The 26,644-nt window shown below is 43.1% G+C and overlaps 1 protein-coding gene and 1 pseudogene across 1 annotated transcript in view; both read right to left on the bottom strand.

Annotated features, from left to right (window-relative positions):
* LOC124722984 overlaps positions 1–26,644 on the bottom strand; it is a 272,606-nt gene that overhangs the window by 130,710 nt on the left and 115,252 nt on the right. The gene's annotated exons all lie outside the window — the stretch shown is intronic.
* LOC124723978 lies at positions 22,562–22,678 on the bottom strand (annotated as a pseudogene).

Here is a 26,644-nt window from a genome sequence, read left to right as displayed (position 1 = left end):
CCGGGTGTCAGCTGGTGGGATGGAGTTCCATGCTTGTTGCACTTGGTCGATCAATCAAGGGACGCTTTATATTGTTTGTGGATGACACTGAAGTTGTCGTCCGATGATGTCGCATATGTTTTCTAACGGAGACAAATCTGGTGATGGAGCAGGCCGAGGGTACATTTCGACACTCTGCAGAGCCTGTTGTGTTACAACAGCGGTATGTGAGGGACAGCGTTATCTGGTGTAAAGCACCCCCTGGAATGCTGTTCATGAATAGCAGCACAACAGGTTGAATCACCAGATTGATGTATAATTTTGTAGTCACAGTGCTTAGGATAGCCGCCAGTGTGCTCCTGCTATCATATGAAATCTCACCCCAGACCATAACTCGACTGCATGCCCAGTGTGGAGCCGGCCGGAGTGGCCAAGCGGTTCTAGGCGCTACAGTCTGGAACCGCGCGACCGCTACGGTCGCAGGTTCGAATCCTGCCTCAGGCATGGATGTGTGTGATGTCCTTATGTTAGTTAGGTTTAAGTTCTAGGGGACTGATGACCTCAGATGTTAAGTCCCATAGTGCTCAGAGCCATTTGTACCATTTTTTGTCCAGTGTGTCTAGCTCGCAGATAGGTTGAGTGCCGGTCCTCCACTGGCCATCACTGGCACCGAGGCAGGTCCAGCTTTCATCATAAAACACAACAGATCTCCACCTTGCCCTCCAGTGAGCTCTCGCTTGACACCACAGAAGTCTAAAATGACTGTAGTTTGGGGTCAGTGGAATTCACGCTTCAGAGTCTGGCTCGGAGCTCTGTCCTTGAAGTAACCGAATTGTAACAGTTCGTTGTTGCACTGTGGTACCAACTGCTGCTCAAATTGCTGCTGCAGATGCAGTGCGATGCGCCAGAGCCACGATGCTGAACACGATGGTCTTCCCTCTCGGTAGTGCCAAGTGACTGTCCGGAGTCCGGTCTCCTGGCCACCGTAGATTCTCGTGACCACCGCTGACCGCAGTCATGTGCAGTGGCTACATACTTTCCAAGTCTTTCTGCAATAGCACGGAAGGAACCTCCAGCTTCTCGTAACCCTATTCCACGACCTCGTTCAAACTCAATGAGAAGTTGATGATGACGTCTTTGCGCCTTAAAGGCGTTCTTGACTAACATCCTCAGCGTATATTTAAAGCAAATCTAATCGCACTTGCCTCAGCGGCGACGGTTTTTGCGCCGATTTGTCGTATAGAGGACCACGGTGCTGGGATTTATATCATGCATCCTATTCATAAATGAGGCTACCTTTACAAAGAGCAGTATAATCAGCCTTCCCAAGACTAACCTTTGGACTACGGAGAATCCCTTTAATACAACGAACTATCAGTAATGGTTGAGCCTCGGTGTGTGGGCGGGGGCTATTGGCGACCGTCCCTTGGGATCAGTCATCTTTCCACAGCGCTTCAGAACTTCCTGCAGGTGATCCCCCACCCCTGCTGAAAGAGGTGTATTTGGTGGTACGAAGGGTAATGTGGCTACTACACAATGATGCTCTAGCTTACTTCCGCATTTGCTTGCGGAGGCATCTCTACAACATCCACCCCGGAAGATGAATTGGCCCAGGTAGTCCAGTCGTATGACCAGCCAGGTTGCCGAACCTCAGCCATTTAGATTTCCACTTGTGGGAGAGCCTGAAAAAAGAAGTGTATCTGGAACGCATCTCGACCGTGGAGACACTGGAACAACGCATTCATACTACCTCTGACGCCGTTTGGTTTCAGCATGGCACACCACATCACAGCATGTTAGCAGAGACATCATTTATTTCCGCCCATATGTCCATATGACGTTCTTTGCTCCTTATCCTTTAGGAATCGTTTGCTGCAGTTCGTCCTCATTTAGGAAAATACGTATACTTGTACTACTGTGATGACTTTTGGCTTTTTGTCCGTCGTGACTTTGATAATGTGTTCATTCTGCTGCCCATAGTAGCTGACTCTCATTCCTATTCTCTTATTCTTTATTAGGCCTGCTGCTGCGTATCCCGTTTTGATTTTTTGTCGTTAATGAAGGCAGTCTAGCAGTATTAATCAGCAATCGATCTCGATAAGCCGGCTGGTGTGGCCGACCGGTTCTAGGCGCTTCAGTCTGGAATCGCGCGACTGCTACGGTCGCAGGTTCGAATCCTGCCTCGGGCATGGATGTGTGTGATGTCCTTAGGTTAGTTAGGTTTAAGTAGTTCTAAGTTCTAGGGGACTGATGACCTCAGATGTTAAGTCCCATAGTGCTCAGATCCATTTGAACCACTTTTTGATCTCGATAAGTAATGGCATTAGAATGTCACGTATGAGGAAACGGGAGCTGTATCATAACATGAAGGATACTCAGAGCCCAGTACTAGACTCTCCCTGTAGTCAGTACTGCAAACTGATGAAGAATGGCTTCATACAAACTAAAACAATACATTACCCCAACAGAATAAAAGTTCTCAGAGCAAAATTAAAGCTACATGGTCAATCGTGAAAGAGATGTCAGGGCATAATGTGAATGCTCAACGAATTACATCTCTCTTGTATGAGAATGAAACTCTCAGTGATCCAGTAGAGCTGTGAAAAATATTTCGTAATCACTTCTTGTCACTACTGGGTAAGTTGAATCAAAATGTTGTTGGTACAAATAAATACACAGAACTCCTGAAAGCAGGTGTTCCGAGACAACAAGAAGATCAGTTAAGATTAGTGCACCGTACATTCGTCCCGCATTTATTCACCTGCGCAGTGAGTCTTACAGATGCGGTCAGTTTCCTAACATACCGAAGTACTCGTTAGTGAAACAACGGTATAAAAAGCGTGAAAGAGATAACGCAGACAATCACCGGCCAATTTCTTTGCTGCCACTGTACAAAAGTATTTGAGAAAGTAATGTGTGGAGAGTAGCGGCACGTCTCACCACGCATAATTTGCTGTCAGACTCGTAGTTTGTTTTCAGGAAAGGGATATCCACAGAAAATGCTACTTATAGTGTGTGAGGCTCTATCAAGATTAAACGGTAGCTTGAGGACAATAGGCATTTTTTTAAAAGTTTTTGATACTTTTTCATAAGCTAGATCATTATGTGATTAGGAAAGAGATTCAGCAGTAGTTCACTTCGTATATGGAAGGTAGACTGTCTGATCAGAAGTTTCCTCACAGCCCTGTTTAAAGCGCAATTGACCACTAGATATCACGAAAAGCCGACCCAAACGTATGAAAGGAGTGGGGGAGTATTGTGTTGTCAGTAGAGAAGCAGTAACATCAGCATGGGTCGCTCAAGAGAGCTCATTGACTTCGAACATGGACTAATCAATAGATGTCAGCTGGGTAACAAATCCATCACGGACATCTCAACTCTTCTCAAGCTGCCCAAGTCGACTGTTGGTGATATGATTGTGCGACAATTGAGGTGGAGTAAACTGCGGCGCCACTGGACAGAGGGTGAGTGAAAATGAGTCATTTGGAGGGATATCTCACGGTGTACTCTGCGGTAACCCGAAGGAAGGGTGTTGCGTTTGGCGAATGCGTGGAGAACGTTACCTGCGATCGTGTGTGGTGCCAGCAGTGAAGTATGGAGGAAGCGATGTTATGGTATAGGGGTGTTTTTCGTAGTTAGGGTGTGGTTCCTCTTACTGCTCGTAAGAAAATGCTAAATGCGGAAGTATACGAATCCATTTTACAACGTGTTGTACTGTTTACAATGGAGGAACGGTTCGGAGATAATCATTGTTTGTAGCAGCATGACAATGCGCCCCGCCATAAAGCAGAATCTGATAGGCAGTATTTTGTGGAGAATAACATTTCTGAAATGGACTGACGTGCCAAGAGTCCCGACCTTAACCCAGCTGGACGCCATCGGTATGTGTCAGAACGTCGAATTCGTTCAATATCCAAGCGTCCAATATCATCACGTACTCTGGTTTAGGCTCTTGAGGAAGAGTGCTCTGCCATTCCTACACAGACATCCAGATACCTCATTGAAAGTGTCCCCAGTAGAGTTGTAGCCGTCATAAGAGACGAAGGATAGACACACCACATATTAATGTCCACTAATAAGCGTCTGGATATTTTTGATGAGACAGTGGACAGACACTGCCAAAATAAATTATCACATCCTTTAGAGGCTTCCAATTCACGCAATATTTATTGTTGCAACAGTGCATTGGGATTACACGAAATGATTACATTTGCATATCAATAGCGCAAGCAGTTCTGAGGTACCAGATATCGACCCATGCTGAAACACCGTATTAGCACATGGTGTAACCTCCAAGGGCGGCAATGCAGGCTCTGATATTCGCATCCAGTCGATCGCACAGATGGCGAATATTATCCTCGAATACGTTATGCCATGACTGCCTGACATTTTCACATAGTTCTGTAAGAGTTGTTGTTTGATGAATCGCACGAGTCACTTCTTGTCCCATCATATCCTACACATGCCCGATTGGAGACAAGTCTGCAGATCGTCCTGTCCAGGTATGTTGCTGCACGTCTTGCAGAGTACGTTGAGTTTCATGGGCAGTGTGTGCTGAACATTATCTTCCTGCTGCAAGAATAGCGAAACAATGGGTCTAACAACATTCTGCACGTAACTAACGCTGGTTAGCAACCGGTCCAGAAACAACAAAGGGGAACGGGAGTTGTAGCTTATCCCACCCCAGACGATATGTTTCTTGGACGAACAAACTCTACGAGACAGCGCTCACCAGGTCTGCGCCGTATGCGCAAATGACTATCACTTGCGTGCAGGCAGAATCTCCTTTCGTCGCTGAAGAACACGGCACGCCATTCCATCTTCCAAGTGATCCACTGACGGCACCAATCGATGCTGTGGCGTGAATGGACGACGGTCTAGAGGTGTGCGTGCCCATAGTCTGGCAGCTAATAACCAGTTCGCAACAGTTCGTGTTAGCACGTCTGTGCTCACAAGCCCTCTTAACTGTGCTGTGGTAGCTGTACGATGTGCCACTGCTGCCCGTACAATACGATGATCCTGGCGGTCGTCTGTGCGGCGTGGACGTCCAGAACTTAGTCTACAGGTGTGAGAACGTTCACGTGACCACTGATACCTGCATCGTTACAAAACTGACGCAGCACGTCCAACTTGTGTGGAAGTTCTCCGAAAGAACCATCTCGCCACTCGGAAGGCCACGATTTGACGCCTTCCAAACTCGCTAACTTGGCTGTAGGAACCACAAGTACATTTCTGTTTCATGGTTGCGTGCTTGCTTCACAGGTTTGCACCACTCGGCCTTCTGGCTGTGAGCATTCCCTATTAAAGGGTGGACACAGATGGCGCTCCAGTAGCTACGTCATTACGCTATGCGTTGCCGAACGACGTTGAAACCATTATCAGTACATCTGCTATCCCCCAGGCGGCATATGCCGTCATCGGATCAAGATCGACATCGTCTTTCCAGGTGTACTAATTTTTTGTCGGCAGTGTATGTAGTCCTGTATGATCCACCCTTGCACTCATATCACGGCACAGTTCCTATCTACTCCCTCACAATATATTCTTGCGAAGAGTAAGTGTGGTAACTCGGCAAACCGCTTTAGAGGAGCAGCAATGGTACTACGAACGCTATTCCGAAAGAAGACCATTGTGAACTGTAATGTTTTACAGTGTCGTAAATCTTCGTGGAAACAGGTTAATGCCGAATTACATATCATCCAATTATATATATATATATATATATATATATATATATATATATATATATATATATATTCCACTAAACATGACGGATAGCTCAAAAATAATTCTCTCTGTAGATGACAAGTATTATTGTGAAACACATGGGACTTAATATAAATAATGTACCCTGTAGGGTTATTAGTCAACATCAGCATGTGGCTTTCAGAGAACATTTAACGCGTAACTGAAACAAAAGGTAATGCACACAGTTTCTGACATGGAGCGCTTGTATGAGCGATAGTTTTTTGACCCGAGCTGGTCAATAGCCAGTGAAGTCGACTATTATAAATTCTTAGAACTGAGGGCAGGTGGAAGACGTTGTTGAGTTACCACTTTCAAGATCTTGTGCAGATGCCAAATGCTGCTATCTTCACTATAAAAATAATGTCCACTGTCTCTCATATAGAAAGGTGAAGGCTTATCTTACTTTGCTTGTTTCCACTCTATTATCTCGTACGCTGTTACATTTTGAGGAAACTCTATGTACTCACCAAGAAAATTCTTAGTTCAGAATGACCTGCGGTGTCAGTTCGCGAGTTCCGTGTAGGCCATACCTCAGCTGTCGCAAAATTCTAACTCTCCTAGGCCTGTACATATATTCCATTAAGGGATTTGTTACTGACAATGTTGACTCATTCAGAAGAAACTGTACATCCATCCAATTAACATTAGTAGGAAAATCAATATGCACTTGGATAATTCTTGCTTAAGTATTGTACAGAAAGATGTCCTCTGTTCACCAGTTTCATTTTGAATAAACTTCCAGCAGAACTGAAAAAAATGAGTGATGATTCCAAGTATTGAAATCCAGGTTAAAAGCTTTCCTCATTTAACACTCTTTGTATTCTGTACAGGAGTCTTTTACAGCAGTTCATAACTTTTCTATGTATTGTGTTAGTCGTTTGTATACTCTCTTACAGTTTTTAAGTGTGTTATTATTTATTTCGTTTATAAATTTTCTAATCAGCATTCCATGACACTTCCTATGACCACTTAGCTGTGGCTCGTGTGGTCTCACAGAACATGGTAAATGGATAAATAAATAAATAAAATAAGTTGTTAATCAATTCACCCATATCTGCTAGATAGAAAGAGACATGGAAAGGAAACTGAAAGCGTTGCACTTGTGTTACTTTACATTGCAAGCCATCTTTCATCTTATATTGCATTCACTAACCATTGATAACAGCATAGTAAACTTTAACCCACATCACCATACAAGTAAATAAGATTCCCGTCATCATTTTTAAAATGAAAGCTATTCACATGAGTATTATTCATTACCCGTGGTGCTGTGGTTAAGGCACGGGATTCAAATTGAGATTTAGCTTTTCCGTGACTACACAAAATTACTGCACGAGGACGCTGGAAAGGTTCCATGAAATAGATTACCGTCTGTTTCATTCCCTATTTTTGTCCAGCTGCGCTTGTGCTCCGGTTTTAACGACCTCCAGCTCGACGCAACGTTAAACTCGTACGCAGCTCTCGAAGTTCCTCACAGCCTTGCCTGTCTACCTTCTAACGCATGGCTTCCTCCCCTTGCGAAAGGACCGAGCAGCACGCGATGCTTAAGAGATACACAACGTGATCAAAAGTATCCCAAACACACCCCAAAAAACACACGTTTTACATTTTAGGTATATTGGGTTGCCACCTACTGCCAGGTACTCCATATCAGCGACCTCAGTTGTCATTACATCGTGAGAGAGCAGAATGGGGCGCTCCGCGGAACTCACGGACTTCGAACGTGGTCAGGTGGTTGGGTCTCACTTGTGCCATACGTCTGTATGCGAGATTTCAAAACTCCTAAACATCCCTAGGTCCTCTGTTTCCGGTGTGATAGTGAAGTGGAAACATGAAGGGACGCGTAGAGCACAAACGCGTACAGGACGACCTCGTCTGTTGACTGACGGAGACTGCCGACAGTTGAGGAGGGACGTAATGCGTAATAGGCAGACATCTGTGCAGACCGTCACACAGGAATTCCAAACTGCTTCAGGATCCACTGCAAGTACTATGACAGGCGGGAGGTGAGAAAATTTCGTTTTCATGGTCGAGCGGCTGCTCATAAGTCAAACATCACGCCGATAAATGCCAAACGACGCTTCACTTGGTGTAAGGAGCGTAAACACTGGGCGATTGAACAGTGGAAAAACGTTGTGTGGAGTGACGAATAACGGTACACAATGTGGCGATTCTATGGCAGGGTGTGGATATGGCGAGTGCCCGGTGAACGTCATCTGCCAACGTGTGTAGCGCCAACCGTAAAATTCGGAGGCGGTGGTGTTAGGGTGTGGTCGTGTTTTTCACGGAGGGGACTTGCACCCCTTGTTGTTTTGCGTGGCACTATCACAGCACAGGCCTATATTAATGTTTTAAGCACCTTCTTGCTTCCCACTGTTGAAGATCAATTCGAGGATGGCGATTGCATCTTTCAACACGATCGAGTATCTGTTCATAATGCACGGACTGTGGTGGAGTGGTTACATGACAATAACATCCTTGTAATGGACTGGCCTGCACAAAGTCCTGATCTGGATCCTATAGAACACTTTTGGGATGTTTTGGAACACCGACTTCGCCGCGCGAGATTAGCCGAGCGGTCTCAGGCGCTGCAGTCATGGACTGTGCGGCTGGTTCCGGCAGAGGTTCGAGTCCTCCCTCGGGCATGGGTGTGTATGTTTGTCCTTAGGATAATTTAGGTTAAGTAGTGTGTAAGCTTGGGGACTAATGACCTTACCAATTAAGTCCCATAAGATTTCACACACATTTGAACATTTTTGAACACCGACTTCGTGCCGGGCCTCACCGACCAACATCGATATCTCTCCTCAGTACAGCACTCCGTGAAGAATGGATTGCCATTCCCCAAAAAACCTTCCAGCACCTGGTTGAACGTAAGCCTGCGAGATTGGAAGCTGTCATCAAGGCTAAGGGTGGGCCAACTCCACATTGAATTCCAGCATTACCGATGGAGGGCGCCACTAACTTGTAAATCATTTCCAGTCAGGTGTCCGGATACTTTTGATCACATAGTGTACTTACAGACCAACTATACGCCACTTTTGTAAGTGAGCAACATGTCGCGAATCCACTATAGGAAAGTGTGAATAAAGAGAAAGACAATGTCGCTTTTATCTCTAAAGATATCGGTCAAGAAACGTATACAACGATACTAATGTAAAGATAACATAAATGCACAGAATCCCAAAGTAGTCGCTTTTGTCTTTTATATTTTCGGCCTATGAGTTCCCACTACCCCGATCATCCTTGAGCTTGATGATCATTTTTGTGGGACGGATTTGCCTATCGCTCGCACACGTGCATAAGACTACAATACGTATACTCCAGTCTTGACGTTTAGATAGTTACTCGATTCGGGGCGTCTCTCTACACCTGCCGTCACCGATTATCTTCGTGGAGCAGGATCACATTCCCCTCTCTTGATACTGGGGATTCCCTTCTTGTGCCGGACTTTTTGATAAATGTAAAACGCTATAAAGTAGTCACTTTACCATTGTTCCCAAAATCAGATACCACTTTTCGTCTTTGAACATCACGTAGAACATCCATGTCGAAACACCGTAAAGAGCACTGATTTGCGATGTCCAGATGTAACGTTCCAGCCCACGCAGTTCCTCTTACGCTGGGTGTTAGTGAATAAAATTCAAGACAAACTTAAAGTCTGGGAATGACTTGAAGCACCTGGAGTTTCTTAGTCACTTTAACATAAATACAGTCCAGTAAATCAGTTGTAGGTACATGTAGCGCATCAGATTCTGAGGGTCATCGAATGTGTGTGTCAGGTGTAAGTGGTGGATCCTGGCATTGCCACAGCTGACATAAAAGAGAATTCGTTGCCTTTTTTGACACTGGGAGTTTCTTGATGTTTACAGATCGTGGTAAGTGGTAGTAATGTATGCGTCATCATCTAAGTGGCGACGTCATTCGTATATATAATGTAAACCGGCGTCAGACAAGGAGATGCGCTGTCCCCGGTACTCTTCAACTGTGTTCTGGATAAAGTCATAGCAGAATGGAGAAAACTCACGCAAAAACATGGAGTTGAGAAAGTCCAAATTGGAGGGAAGTGCTACAAAGCCATTGAAACCAACTGTTTTGCCTTCGCTGACGATCTCGCCTGTTTAGCTTACACACAAAAAGACATAATAAAACAAATAGAATTACTTAAAGAAACTGCTGAAAAAGCAGGCTTGCAAATGTCATTTGAAAAGACAGAAATCATTACAAATATCAAAAATCCACCAAAGAAAATAACTACAAAATACGGGAAAATACAGGTATCTAAACATTTTAAATATCTTGGTGAACTAATTCAGCCTGTGGCAAAAGGTCATCCTGCCTGCAGGGCTAGAATACAAAAACTAGAGACAGCAACTCACTACTGCAGACAAATGTATTCAAAAAAATGTATATCCAAAAACATTAAACTCAGACACTACCAGACTGTCATTAGACCGCAGATACTATATGCATCAGAAACACTGGCAAATTTTACATACGCGGAACAGATAGAAAATCGTGAAAGAAGAATTGCGAGGACAATTCTTGGACACAGGAAAATAACAGATGATCAAGGCAAGCCTGTATACAGACTAAAAAGCAACAAAGAAGTGTATACGAAGTGCAGCAAAATTACAGACGAAATTAGAAAAAGAAGATGCTCCTTTTATGCTCACATCATGAGGATGAACCCGAATAGGCTTACAAAACAAATATTTTCGTACATCGCAAATCTAAAAAAATAAAAATTTATGGTTTATCAACACAGAAAGAGATCTAAAAGAAATGGACATAGATCAGGAAACAATATTTAACAGAAACCTTTTTAGAAAAAAAAACCTGAATTCATTCACGGGTTTCGGTGTGAAAATTAAGAAGACTTGTGGAACTAAATGGTCTGAAGAGAGAAAAGCCGCCTTCAGCGCAAGAATGAAAGAAGTGTGGATTGAGAGAAAGAAGACTTCCCAGAAGCGCAAGAAATAACTGTTTTCACGGTCTTTAACGGCCAAATTTGTATAATAATAATAATGTAATCTACACCACCTGGCAAAATAGCGAAGCACCTAGAGGTGAATGAGGAAACTAAATCAAACTTCATGGGTTAGGAGAGCATGTCATGCTATTTCAGCAATTACACAATCGAGTCAAATTTAGGAAGACCTTACCAGTATGCCCCCCTGGCATGGATGCATGCACTGGTTCGGCCAGGAAAGGTGCCCATAAACAGCGGTATCCCCTCATGAGGCAAGCTGGCCTACAGCTGTTGTAACTGGTTCTTGATATCCTGCATACTGGGACTGGGTAGGGATTTTTGCTTGAGCTGGTCCCAGACATGTTATAACGGGCATAGATCTTGGGATATTGCTGGCCACTGGAGTCTATCAAGATTACCACGACATAGTCGTACGAAGGGTAACAGATGAGCATACAGGATGTCTATGACGTACCGTTGTGCCGTCAGAGTTCCCTCAATCACTACCAGCCGTGACCTGAAGTCATACCCGATGGCTCCCCACAAAATGACGCCAGCCGTAACACTTTTGTGTCTCTACAAAACTTTTGATAATTGGGACCTCTCTCAGGTCGCCACCATACTCGACAACGACTACGATTCGTGTTTATGCAGAGCCGCGTTTCGTCACTGAACACAGTGGGACGCCATTCATCAGCAGTGTACACTTCCAATTCACGACTCCAGTCCAAACGCAGCTGCTTGCATTGTGCTGCTAACGGCAGCCTATACTTGAGACGGTAATTCTCTTGTGCGGTTGTAACTAGTCTCCGACCAATTGTGCGAAATGACACAGAATGTTAGAGGGAGTCCATTACTTGCCCTAGGATGGCAGGAATAGACGTGAAGGGGTTACGATGAGACTGAAGCGTTCCTCCCTTGTAGTTGTCACAGCTGTCGACCGTAACCTTGTCGATGAGCGTGCCTGTCCTGACGTTCTCGTGCAGCCCACTATCGGGCCACTGTCACATCAGAATGCCCCACAAGTCTGGATACTGCGCGATGCGACCAGCTCGCCAAATGGAGACCCAAAATGAAGCCCGTTTCAAACTGCACCAGGTGCTGATAACGCCGCCTCATACGACTACGCGGCATCTCCGTGCCCTTCACAGTTATCGCGCAACATCTGACGTTTACGCCCTCTATATAGGATGTTTCCATGACTATGTTACAAATTGTCAGGGTTGCTGGAGAAGGGTAAATGTATCAATCTGAATTAAGTGACCCTGGTCCAGAAACCACAGACGCGGAAGGTATAAGCGAAAATCGTTCTAATATCTCTGATTATGGAATACATGTACCGGTACTGTTTTTGCCAAGACTGCAGGGTAGGCAACTTTCAGAGGTGATGGTATGGACCGAAACAAGAAAAAAATATCCAGTAAACATGGGATTTAAAACAAACACCTTAAGCTTGTTCCACTTCGTTATTGTGAAACAAATCTCTTCTACTGAACAAGTACTCTTAGTTCTTAAGGTATGAATTTTAGAGCCCATGTTTACTGGATATTTTTTCCTTATTTAAGTCTACTTGTCGCAGAAGTTGCAACACTAATCATTTACGTACCGGGCGATGAAGTGTAAGTGTACGATGTTGCACTGATATCTGACCATGTCTTCTGGGTGCATCACTTTTTTTTTCAGGCATTGCATGATATACACGAGTATTTGAAAGTGATTTGTGTTTTTTGCAAGCAGTTCTCGTGTTTATGGTGAGCTGGTTTCACGTGAGAAAAGCTGAGGGACAGGAATTTACAAAGAGACTGCAAACTACCCGAAATTTTCCACAAGAACCGTGATGATACTCACCGACGTGATGACAAAACAACTGTGAAGGTCGAGAAAGTCCTGAATTTATTACATGTAAAAATGCCTCATCCGACAGTACATATAAACTAAAAATAAATTTTCCCACTCGTTTCACATTGAATTCAAGACTATTGACATACATTCCGCGTGTGATTACGTCTTTTGTTCCACTTCACGGATAACATCACAGAGATCAGTCCAGAGTGAAGATATTCAACAAATCATTATATTAAATTCTTACCTCATCTGGTTGCATACATATATGGAAATATTTTAGGTAGAACAACACAAGTGTCTCAGAATTCTTACACTAGACGTTTATCTCCTGAAAGACATGCTTAAAAAATAACATGCGTGTAAAGTTGTACTCAGTCTTTTTGTATGTACGTTGCCTCATTACATAATTATCAGAGAAAATAAAAATTGATTTAATGCTCTTCGACCAGTAGCGTATGTCATCAATACGTTGCTACTTCTGAACACAATTTCGCGAAATGATTTGGAATATGAGTGAATTTACCATTCGGGTGCCCGATTAAACACAGCACAAGATTTATTTAAGCCTTATTGAAGTCCTTCACGTTCTCATTCCCTCGGATCCGTTACGTTATTACTCTTTTCCGTTGCTTTCGAGCTAGACTCTGCAGCACATTCAGAAGAAAATAATCGCAATAAGAATAATCCTCATTTCCCATATCGCCTGCTACTCGAACGCCATTCTGGAGGAAATCAAACCCCGAAGGAGCTGGAAACCGCTTGGGAAATAAGAACGACCGCTTTAATTGCGACCGAAATCGAAAAAATCGAGCTTTGACAATTGGCGGCCAGAGCAGTGAAGCAGGCCACTCGCAGACTGACGCCGACGTTCGCAGTCAATCAAGAGTGGCTGTTCCGGAAACCGTGCTGCTCGGCGACGTGTTTCTTCGTACTGACTCCGCGTATTAATATTTCCCTCATCATTTAATATATGAGCGAAGGAATCCAACAGGCCATTTTTGGACGGCCCCGCGACATTTCGCGACATTATTGCTTGTCACAATATTTATTACGAAATTCCGTTCTCTTTTGTGGAATTATATGATTAATTGGCTTTATTTGTGTGGCAAGATACATATTACGTTACACTTTCCAGAGTAGCAACATTCGCATTTATTTTTTTTCCTGGATATAAAGATTCACACATTTACAGCGTCTCCCGAAAATCAACAAGAATAGTCGTTTCTTTATTGAACTAATATTGCGTGTTCAGTTAGAAAATGTCATCTGCACTCAATGACAAAATTTTTATTTTAGTAATCTCAGTACACTTGCTCAAATATAGTTTTTTGCATTATTGGTAACTAAAACAAATGTAAGTTGTCTCTTGTGCTTAGATAATTATAAAAGATACTATTTCATCAATCCAACATTTTACTCAACAAATGCAGCATGTCAATTTGTTTTTCTCTGCAGCTGGGAGTTACGTTAGTTCCACATCAATATTTCACCTGCAACGCCTGTTCCATTTGCTATCAGACACAAAATAATGCTTAACAGTGCTTTGCCTAAAAAGGAGATCTAAAAAAATGAGACATATTTTATCCGTTGTTACAGCATAACCGTTAAATACAGAAATATTGATTTCCTACACATGAATTTACTTTCACCAAGTTCAACAGGAATTTTTTCTTCAATGGAATCAATATTTTCTTTTACATGACGTCTTATAAAAATGTAAGATAATGAAATATTTACGCAGTATTAGATTACTCAGTATTACCAGGTTTCCCTCTTAAAAGCTAAGCGTAGTTTCAAAGCTATAGTCCTTTAATGACAATAAATGAAAGGAGAGAAGCATCAACTGCTGTTTACATTAAAAGTCGTTTTTCCCTAATAACGATCATGAAAATACCTAAACTTGACTTCAGCAAATTTTTCTTGTACGTGTAAAACTTACTGCAATGAAGGTACTCCATAAAATATAGTTTCTTGAATTATGGTTTGGTACTCTTTACTGTAATGCTACTGTGTTTAGTTCGCAAGTACAAGGACAATTTTATTTTCGTATAAAAATATTAAAAGAAGCAATCATGTAGTCATAGTAATACAAAAGCGGACGTGACCGTGTTATATACTTAGGACCAATCGATATCTGAGGAAAAAATGATGAAGCAGCGACTTCTAGGACATGGAGAGAGAGCGGAGATATTAGAGCTCACTTGGTGGCTTACCACAGTAATTCTTTCTGCGCACCTTCAACGAATGCAACAAGACAAGAGGCAATTGATAGTGAAACACGAAACACTCTCCTACACTCACGGGGACACAATGTGACTTGTGGAGAATAATTTAAAATATCACGGGACAGTCGACCAAGTAAGTTTATCTTGTTCATTGTCTGTAGATCGTAGGGAGCAACGTATATCAGTTCCATAACGTAGCAAGATGTATTCTGAATTTGAAGAAATCAGGCACGTTGTACCACTGGCTGCTGTCTTGGACTATTGTTTCTAATACGCTTCAGTAGTCTTTCATTTGTGGTGGCGCCTATGTAAACTGTGTTCTTTTTGCAGAAGCACAAATACAAGTAAAAAAAATAGTAACAGGTCGCGGGTTGAAAGGTTAAATAATGAAATATCTTGAAATACCACTAAATGGTTCAAGGCAAATGAACTGACGCTACATTTCTTAAGGTTCTGTACACATAGTTCAGTAAGTAACTTATAACGCTATACCTATGATCAATTCATCAATGAAATCCAGGACGTAAGAAGTGTTCCTAACTCGAATCTATAAACAAATCATAACCACAATTGAAAGACCTAAATCTTAGGCCTATATTCAGATGCACCTGCAGCACGGATGATGCCAGTTATAAATGATTAAGAAATAAAGATGTTCAGAATTCTCCGGCCGGTGTGGCCGAGCGGTTCTAGGTGCTTCAGTCTGGAACCCCGCGACGGCTACGGCCGCAGGTTCGAATACTGTCTCGGGCATGGATGTGTGTGATGTCCTTAGGTTAGTTAGGTTTAAGTAGTTCTAAGTTCTAGGGAACTGATAGCATAAGATGTTAAGACCCATAGTGCTCAGAGCCATTTGAACCATTTTGTTAAGACTGCTTTACATGTAATCTTCCGACAAACTGAAACTTCACGATACACTGGAACTGAATCAACCCCCATGAAGTTCACAGACAGTGTGCTTGCTGAATGAACTATTCAGGCCTGCCCTTATGTTTCAATATAGTACCCTTCCTCCACTTTCCTAACTTCTTAACGACTCTCCTGCAAGGTTCACTATTCATATTTCCATTCAGTAATGGGTTAAGAGATCATTTTAGGGAAAACATGACTTGCGGAGATAACATTTTCAGAGAACAGAAGCGCAATACAAGAATTTTACCTGGTGTTACTTCCACAGTGGACTGCAGAGGCTTCTTCGTAAAACAGCGTACTTTCAAAACTGTTTCTCAGTACATACATCCTTTAACACCCTGTTACGTAAACAGAACTGTGAAAAGATTTTACTAATATCTGGAAGAAGTAGCATAATCCGTCAACTACAAAAATGGGGATTTAGTGGGCTACTACGCGTATTGCTGCGGTCTATCCTTGCAGAACGGTATTTTCGATGTCGATTCTATTCCCCAACATCAAGTTGAACGTCAGTGGTTTTATTCCACTCATAAATATCATTCCTTTCCAAATAATAAATTCATTTCAGTATCCATTACCGCTAATTTGAAATTATGTATGAAAAACTTGTTTATGTGTGCTTTATTCGTGCTTTAAACGTACTACAACTTTGGATGCGGGACATCATTGTGCACTACATAACCTCAATTAGGTTCTTGGACCTCGTCTTTGAGCGGAGGTTGTCATGAGCACCACACCTTCGCAACTTGAAACGTAAACGTGTAAAGATACTCAGTATACACTGGGGTGTCAAAAATCATGGCTTACCTCCTAATATCGTGTTAGACCTACTTTTGCACGTCGTAGAGCAGCAGTTTGACACTACATGGAATGAACAAGTCGTTCGAAGCCGCTGCAGTGCAGGAATATTGAGCATGCTGCTTCTATAGCCGTCCATTGCGGAAGTGTTGCCGGTTCTGAATTTTGTGCACGAACTGACCTGTCGACTATGTCCAATAAATGCCTGATGAAATTCATGTCGGGCGATCTAGGTGGCCAAATCATTCGCAGGAGCTGTCCAGAATGTTCTTCAAACCAACCGCTAACATTTGTGGCTTGGTGACATGGCGCATTGTCGTCCATAAAAATTCCATCGTTGTTTGGGAACATTAAGTCGATGAATGGCTGCAAGTGGTCTCCAAGTATCCAAACATTTTCAGGCAAGAATCGGTTCAGTTGGACCAAAGGACCAACTCTATACCATGTAAACATTGCCCACACCATTATGGAGCAACCACCAACTTGCACAGTGCCTTGTTGACGACTTTGATCCACGGCCACACTCGAACTCTATCATCAGCTCTTACCAGCTGAAATGGGGACTCATCTGACCAGGCCACGGTTTTCCATTCGTCTAGGATCCAACCAATATGGTCACGAGCCCAGGAGTAGCACTGCAGGCGATGCTGTGCTGTTAACAAAGACACTCGATTCGCTCGTCTCCTGTAACAGCCCATTAACGCCAAATTTCGCCGCATTGTCCTAACATAAGTTCGTCGTACGCCCCACATTGATTTCTGCAGTTATTTCACTCAGTGTTGCTTGTCTGTTAACACTGACAACAGTAAGCAAACGCCACTGCTCTCGGTCGTTAAGTGAAGGCCGTCGGCCACTGGGTTGTCCGTGGTGAGAGATCTCGGAATAGTGAATTCCCTTTCAATCACCTAATATAATTTTGATCACATATTTCGATAAACGCTTACCTTCTAATATTGGAGGCTATTTCCTTTACTCGTCAGCATCAGTGAGAGAGCACTCATAAAAATTTTCCACTACAGTGAGAGACCCTTTATAACTGTCCTACATGCTCTTATTAAATCTTGGGACATCAGGTGAAATCCTAATGAAATGAAGTAAATTGGGATATGGGCCACAGAAATGAATTCAGTGGCGACAAGGAAAATTTGTGCTGGACCGGGATTCGAACCCGAATTTTCCGGTTTACGCCAGCGGTCGTCTTAACAGCTTTGGCTATCTGAGCACGCTTCTCTGCCCACCCATATTCCAAAATTGTTGCACGTTACGTACCCTGTCCACCATACTCATTGCTCGATGCAGCACATGTCCCATAGGAAACACATCACACACATATAAGTACATACAGCTTCACGGCCGTTAAGATCATTTCAGTGTGGATGAACTCCCGTTCCTGAAATTTTGCGGGAACCCAACGTGATGCTGCGAGCGATGAGTATGTGGACAGGCCGCGCTACGTCAGTAGTGCGCAATAAGTTAGAAATCTGGGAGGGACGGAGAGCCTGTTTAGATACCCGAAGAGTTTAAAGCGGCTGCTGGCATAAGCCGGCAAATCCGGTTTAGAGTTCCGGTCCGGTAAAAATTTTCTCTTGTCGCCATTGAATTCATTTCAATGCCTTATGCCTCCGATGTCACAATTTATTTCATTTCATTGCGTGTATGTAAGGTTGCAGGATCAAGAATGGTGTCTGTTCTTTCTTACATGTCTGAAAGGAACGACACCACACATATAAATACACATACACGCTAACATTCCAGATAAAAACGTAAGTTTATGGTAAAATGTAACATTAGAAAGACATATAACAAAATGGGCTGAGACTCTGGTTTTTATATTTAAGACCGTACAAGAGAAATTTAATTACTGGCAACATATATTACGGTCCGCAATATACACGAAAACGTGATTACACCTCAGTATGAGGAACCACTCAGGTATTTGAGAGAATTTTGTCATGCTGTTTTAATCTATTAGCCACCTTCATTCCATCACGTACAGGATATTTAAAATACGCATTAAGGATCGCCTAGAAACAACACCTGAACCACTATATGTCAGGAACTGAACGGATCTGAGCTTCAGATAGGATTCCAGTTACGGAACTTACTTCATTGACCTGCTGCGAGTAGTACGCAGGGACAGGAAAATGTGCACCCAAAGTAGGGAAAGCTGAGGCGTTACTACCAGGTAAACGTGGTGGCTATATAGCCAGTTTACTGTTTCCAGAGTGCCTGGAGGCATAACCTACTTGTTGCTTGCGCCCGAGCAACAGAAAAATCACTATATGGAACGGTAGCGTAACTTGTTTACTGTTTCATTAGCAGATGTTCGGGCCTTAACGGCGTTGCTGTAAAGAAGGTGCTTCCCACGGTTAATGCCCAGCCCCACGTTAACCCAGCCCCACGACAGGGCCGAGATCTTAGCCGCTGTATTTTTCCAGGCGTGGGTCCTGAATGTCCTTAGTAAACGTTTACTGCTGACCGATATATGGACGGATATGTTGTGTTGGGACCAATAAAACACGCCATAGCCCCTATGCCGCGCAGTATTATTTACGGCTCTGGCCAGTGAAGCGTGTACTCTGTTACAAATTATTATTGCTGTCATAAACGCTTCCTTTCGACACACAGGTCGAACGAAATATAGCCACTTACATAGTGAATCATATGTCGTGTGCCAGTGTCCGTTATTTATATTTGGTGGTGCTTCAAGCGCACATGTGTGTGTTAAATCAGGCGTCAAAAAGACTCATTGTATTGCGAGAAATCTGAAAATGTCACCTAACGAATTACACGAAGGCAAATACAGAAAATAAATGAAACGTGAGTGGCCGTATGATTAACACGATATTAATTTCCATCACAAACATTCAAACGAGTTCCTAAAAGAAATGGTTCAAATGGCTCTAAGCACTATGGGACTTAACATCTGAGGTCATCAGTCCCCTAGACTTAGAACTACTAAAAACCTAACTAACCTAAGGACATCACACACATCCATGCCCGAGGCAGGATTCGAAATTGCAACCGTAACAGCAGCGCGGTTCCGGACTGAAGTGTCTAGAACCTCTCGGCCACAGCCGCCGGCTCAAAGGAAATTATATGAAATTCATCATTGTATATTTACATTATTTTTGTGATCTACAGCTATCATGATCATCCGCGATAGAAAACGAGGCTGCATTCGGCATGTTTTGGACAAGACTCATTATCAAGAATGGACATAAACTTATCAAAAAATAGCTCTGAGCACTATGGGACTTAACATCTACGGTCATCAGTCCCCTAGAACTTAGAACTACTTAAACCTAACTAACCTAAGGACATCACACAACACCCAGCCATCACGAGGCAGAGAAAATCCCTGACCCCGCCGGGAATCGAACCCGGGAACCCGGGCGTGGGAAGCGAGAACGCTACCGCACGACCACGAGATGCGGGCATAAACTTATCATTGGGACTTTTACTGAATATTAATTTTAGCATTTCGTTGAGTCACTGTGGTGTCAACTGGTGCTCAAAGTGGTGCTGCAGATGCAGTACAATGCACCAGAGTCATACCCTCTCGATAGTACCACGTGGCCTTCCGGAGCCCGATCTTATTGCGACCGTAAATTCTCCATTAGTGTATGTTTCCTCATCATACTGTCATCACTGGAGGAGACTTTATAATCATCCAACAATGATTTGAGATGATTACAGCTTTGCATGTAATGTGCTTGACAATACTTCTCCCAAAAAATACTAAAAGCTTTCTCTGAAAGCTGCTTAGACCAAACAATACAGAAGCCCTCTCATGACGGAAATATATTAGAGCTAATGGCAACAGATACACCACTTTGAGGATGTCCACGTTGAAAATGATATCAGTAAGGTAGTAGTCGCAACAATGATTACCGAAGTACAAGGGGCAACTTAGAGTGCCATAGTTCAAGGTGAAATTTGCTGCATTTTGCTCTGGGCAGGATAATGTACAGGAAACTGTTTGGAAAGCAATTGATATAAGTTACATGTACTTAGGAGAGTTTATGATGGGAGGAACACTCCACTGAACAGTCTTCGTAAAGCAGCTCATAAAGAAACAGTGACTACTGTACAATAGTTCTAAACAAAGTGCAGAAGTATAATAATAGAGTGTTACTAAAACGACTACCGTAGCAGCATGTTATTGAAATATTTCTCATAAAATCCAAAAACAATTTGGTTATATGTAAAGAATAACAGTGGCAGTAAAGTTATTTTGCTGACACTCATGGATGATACAGGAACTGAAACTAAGTGTAATAGAGCAAAAGCAGAAATGTTGAACTTCGCTTTAAACTGCTCCTTTACAAAGTAAAATCGACGACTAATCCTGCAGTTTAATTCTCGCATCACCGCAAAGATGAATTAAATGGATATTATTATCAATGTAGTTGGAAATTTCTGAAATCACTGGAACTGAACAAGACCCCGTGTCCCAGTGGAAGCCCTGACAGATTCTGTTAACCATAATATACCGCAGATTCCTCGAAGAAAAAACTGTTCCTAGTAGCTGGAAAGAAGCACACGTCCCCTCCATCTACAAGAGGGATAGCAGAAGTGTTCACTAAATTACCGTTCAATATGATTGACATACATCTAATGTAGAACCGTTAAACGCTTTCTCAGCTCAAACATAACGAGGAATCTCAGACAGCATGGCTTCCTCCAAAACAACTAGCGCCGATTCCGAAACCATTTGCATGCGAAACCCAAATCGTGTTTTTCTCACATGCCTCCTGAAATGGAAGTAAGTCATATTTACTTACACAGATACAGGCAGTATTTCTTGATTTTCGAAAAACATTTAGTTTATTAACAGAAGTACGATCATATATAGTATCAAACGAAATCTATGAGAGGATTGAGGGTTTCAAGATAGACAGGACACGCAGCATGTTATCTTGGACGGAGAGTCATCAACAGACGTAAAATTCAAGCTTGACCTGGGAAGTTTATTGGGACAGTTGCTGTTAATGTTATATATCAATGACCGGTAAGACCGGCCCGATAGCTGAGTGGTCAGCGTGACGGATTGCCGTCCTACTAGCTCGGGTTCGATTCCTTGGTAGGTCGGGGATTTTCTCCGCTCAGGGACTGGGTGTTGTGCTCATCATTTCATCCCCACCCGGCGCTCGGGTCGCCCAAAGTGGCGTCGAATGTAATAAGACCTGCACCAAGGCGGCCGGACCTGACCCGCAAGGGGCCTCCCTGCCAATGATGCCAAACGCTCATTTCAAATGACCGGTAAAAAAAAAATAACGGTAACAGATTTTTGCAGATGATATAGTTATCTGTAATGAAGTACTATCTGAAGAAAGATGCACAGATATTGAGTCAAACGTTGACAAAATTTCAAACTAGTGCCATGATTGGCAACTTCCTTTAAATTTTCGTAAATATAAAACACAGACTGTTCATAATTTTAATGAATATTTTGTACAGTAAGAAGAGGAGGATCATAGAATTTATATATCTTATTTGTTTCATGAATAAACCATAGTCTAGAACGTATTTTTTATTTTATTCATCGGTTTCTAGCGAAGTAAGACGTCGTCAGCTAGTAGGCGTAGTCAAAACTCTTCCTGAAATTGACTGAATGTACACCGTTAATTGCTGCCATGCTCTCCATATTTGAGACCTGAGTATACTCTAATTCGGAGGACATCAGTCATAACTAAAATTAGCCGCGCGGAATTAGCCGAGCGGTCCGGGGCGCTGCAGTCGTGGACTGTGTGGCTGGTCCCGGCGGAGGTTCGAGTCCTCCCTCGGGCATGGGTGTGTGTAAGCTTAGGGACTGATGACCTTAGCAGTTAAGTCCCATAAGATTTCACACACATTTACATTTTTTTGGACTAAAATTAAACTCCGAACAGGCCTCGGAAGGCCCAACGCGACTGACCGACCGCCGTGACATCCTCGGCCTGTAGGTGTCACTGGATGCAGATACGGATGTAGTTAGCATACCGCTCTCCCGGCCGTTGTCAGTTTTCGTGACCGGAGCCACTACTCCTCAGTCAAGTAGCTCCTCAATTTTCCTTACAGGGGCTGAGTGCACCCCGCTTACCAAAGGCGCTCGGCAGACCGGATGGTCACCCATCCAAGTTCTAGCCAAGCCCGACAGCGCTTACTTCGGTGATCTGACGGGAACCGGTGTTACCACTGCGGCAAGGCCGTTGGTAACAATAATAGATATACGACCATAAATTACCCATGACCCATAAAATTATGCTTGTCTGTCTCTTTTCTTGTGGAATGCATTAACTACACAGTAGTCCCAACTTTGGCGAACGTCTTCCACAACAAACTTCCCTTAAATAACTTTGCAAGTTCTTTTTGCATTACTTTTCTTTCACATTTAATCGTTTATAACGAAACGCCACCATTTTCCGGTGACTTTGCATTCATCATATCTCCAGTAAGTGTGCACATGTATGGAAGTATAAATCACAGCCCACGCATCCCAGCAACTTCTCACCTGAACCTGCGAGTTTAAGTGAACAACCACGTCAGAAAAACAGCAGGAAATCATGGTATTGGTGACTAGGAATCGTACCTGGAACAACCATCTCATTAGCGAGCAACGCTACTTAGTAGAGTGCATGGTCGACTTGATGCTAGACTTACACATTCTCGACGGATGCCTGGCGTCGCAAATAAGCTGCGATTTATAGTTGCAGGCGGAGGACCAACACCTGCATAACTATCGGTATTGCTCGCTGTAAAGCACATCATTTTGGAAGCTAAACAATCGCCTGATTGTTGGAGTTTTCCAGTGATGTTCACAGTCTAAACGTGATACTACTTGCGCTGGATTCGCTTATAGGCACGACTGAAACCACGCGGGAACCTGATCTGGAGAGGAATGCTGCCGTGAAAACGCTGGCGTGCCTTAATGACCTCAACCAACTGGTTTCGAAGAAAGCAGTTTGCTGGGGAGTTCTGTCGTACAGAGAATTTAATGATTTAAGTTTCATTAGTATGATTGTTTCTCTATCTCCGTTTCAGTCAACGGAAGCTAGCGGCAGATTATTTTCAATAGCCAGTGACGCCACCTGCAAAACTGCGTCACCTGTACTGTTCACAGACGTGTCATCATAATTAGCAGCAGCAACTACGAGCTTATCTGCATCGTGAACTTCGTTACAATAGTCATCCTCCACATCAATGTACCAGGCCGAAATTGCTCACCATCAAATTTTTCATCGTTTTCACAATTTTGTTGATGTCAACCGTTATGTTATGTACGTAATAAGCGAAGCTTAAATATTAGGCCAACAGTTGCTGCTAGATCTTAACTCGACCGTTGGAATGAAATTATTAATAAAGATACTGATCGTCAGGTGTCAAACGTCAGTAATCACTGGTAGGAAATATCATCTGTGTTGCACTTTGCCATCCCTTAAACATCTGCAATTGCACATTCAAAGATCGCTCATGATTTGTAATTTTTCTGACGTACGTCACCTAAAGCTGATAACAGGGAGGACTTTGTGAATGTTAGTAAGATATGTAACAAAATATGGGTCAAATAAACAACCTTCTATGTGCCAAGGGTTGAGCGTGTGTGTTTGTGTGTGTGGATGTGCTTGAAACAAATTGAAAATCACATCCAGTCTAACAAATGCATCAGTGTCGGCCATTTCTCATTAGCAAGTCCGACACTCTTTTGATGTTGAATCAAGCAGACATCGTAGAAAGGCTTAATGACTCAGACTGCACTACCGAGCGAGGTGGCGCAGTGGTTAGCACACTGGACTCGCATTCGGGAGGACGACGGTTCAATCCCGTCTCCGGCCAACCTGATTTAGGTTTTCCGTGATTTCCCTAAATCGCTTCAGGCAAATGCCGGGATGGTTCCTTTGAAAGGGCACGGCCGATTTCCTTCCCCATCCTTCCCTAACCCGAGCTTGCGCTCCGTCTCTAATGACCTCGTTGTCGACGGGACGTTAAACACTAATCTCCTCCTCCTCCTCCTCCAGACTGCACTACCCCACCTTTAGCAGCCATACTGATCAAGATAGTCTTTCTACACAACTTGCATCGGTCCAAGTTTTTGAAGATTGAAAGACTTGTCCACCTGTGAAACTAACACGTGTGGCCGCCATTGTTATCAGCGATGTGACACACGTTGAGAAAGTACTTAACCTCTTTGACATTACATAAGAACGCCACTTGCAGTTCATCAAAGTTGATCTTCATCCAGGAATACAGTTAAATTATGGGATGGATGGGAAACTGTTTAATTTGAACCGTCCAAAAACAAGGATTCTAGAAGTTTTTGAAGCATTAGATCGGTTACAGTACATCGGTGATAATGCAGTTGTAGCTAATTCCGAAGGAGAACTAAGGTTAATTCTCAATTCCTTCCCCACAGCATACAAAAATATTGGTATCAAACGGAATACCAGTAAAACACAAATCCTTCGCTAACCAGTACCTCGGAAGGGCAAAGAAATATGTGTCACCATCGACGGATTGAATCTTCAAGTAGTTAACACCTTTCGTTACCTTGACAGAAACCTCTCATCTAACGCAAATATAGACTCGGAAATTCAGTGGAGAACTAACCGTTCTGGAGTAGCCTTCACCAGGATAAGATCTCGAGTTCTTGACAGTAATGTTATCAGTAATGCAACAAAGATCCTCGGATACTCCTCAGTTGCAGTTACTCCCGTGCTTTATGGAACTGAATCCTGGAAGTTTTATAGACGACATCTTAAAAAAATCTGGAACCATATCCCCACCGACGTCTGAGGGGGATCCTGGTATAAGATGGCACACAGAAGCACAAATGTCAGCACCCATACAACCACTGTAGAAGAATGGTTTTATAATGCCAGTTGCGATGGACAGGGCATGTAGTCCCTATGCCCCATAGCCACATTCCCAAATAAGTGTTTTACTTTGAGTTAACAGACGGCAAATGCTGCTTTGAGAAGTCAGAGGAAACGATTTAAAGATGTGATTAACGGTGTTATGAAGATGTGTCATAACCACTTGCAGACCTCTATTCTTGACTGGTCATTCAGGAGATCCCTGGTCCATCGCGGAGCATCTCTTTTGAAGCAAACAGCCGGCGAACAGCTATTGATTAGAGCCAGCGTAGAAAGAAAAGGAACTGATGAAACAAAATGAAAGAACAGAAGCTGCTCCACTTGGGACCACCTGTTAGCATTACTGTAAACTGCATACCTCTCGCATATGACCTTCTGGCTCACAGATGACTGGATCACAAACCAATTCGACTTCAGGTGCTTGCTATCATGATGATGATGATCGTTAATATATCGTGCGAAAATATGGCCAAAACTGTCATCAATATACGCCCCTTGTAAAAATTTTCTCACACTGTGTCATGCCATTTCTCCGGTTAAATTTCATTATATTTATATTGCTATGTTTTCACATTCAGCATAGAAAGATACAAGTCACTGTAAGGTAGCGGGAAGCGTACATTTGGATTGTTTGGGGGAGAGACCAAACAGCGAGGTCATCGGTCTCATCGGATTAGGGAAGGACGGGGAAGGAAGTCGGCAGTGCCCTTTCAAAGGAACCATCCCGGCATTTGCCTGGAGCGATTTAGGGAAATCATCGAAAACCTAAATCAGGATGGCCGGGCGCGGGATTGAACCGTCGTCCTCCCAAATGCGAGTCCAGTGTGCTGAGAAGCGTACACGTCGCGTTACACACAGATGGTCTCAGAGCATGGGAACGGTGGAATGATGATTCACCGGCAAGGCGTAATGCAAAGGAGCTTAACTTTCATCATTTATACTTACAGTTTAAATATTTATATACATCTCCAGCTGTGCTCTGACGTTACTTGCACTGATAGCCTGTTAATAATAATTTCAACAACTTTCAGTCCATACATAAAACGTTAACGCAAATTTCAGTTGATGTTGATAGTCATTGGTGAAAACTACAGACCAGACACAGGAGCGACCTGAGAGGATAGACGCCAAACTGTTAAGATAGCTCACTAATAGTCTGTGATAGATTTCATTTCGCCTTACGACGGAGTAATTTATCAAAATTGAACTGTATGTCGTTATTTTGCAAAATCGTGCTAACCTCTAGGGAATTCTAAAATCGTGTGGAGATTTTCATTATGACATTTTTTGTGCTCTGAAAACATTGCCAT

The sequence above is a fragment of the Schistocerca piceifrons genome, chromosome X, assembly GCF_021461385.2.
Source record: "Schistocerca piceifrons isolate TAMUIC-IGC-003096 chromosome X, iqSchPice1.1, whole genome shotgun sequence".
NCBI lineage: Eukaryota > Metazoa > Arthropoda > Insecta > Orthoptera > Acrididae > Schistocerca > Schistocerca piceifrons.
Note: the sequence above shows the minus strand (reverse complement) of the source record. Positions and strands in the feature narration are given on the sequence as shown.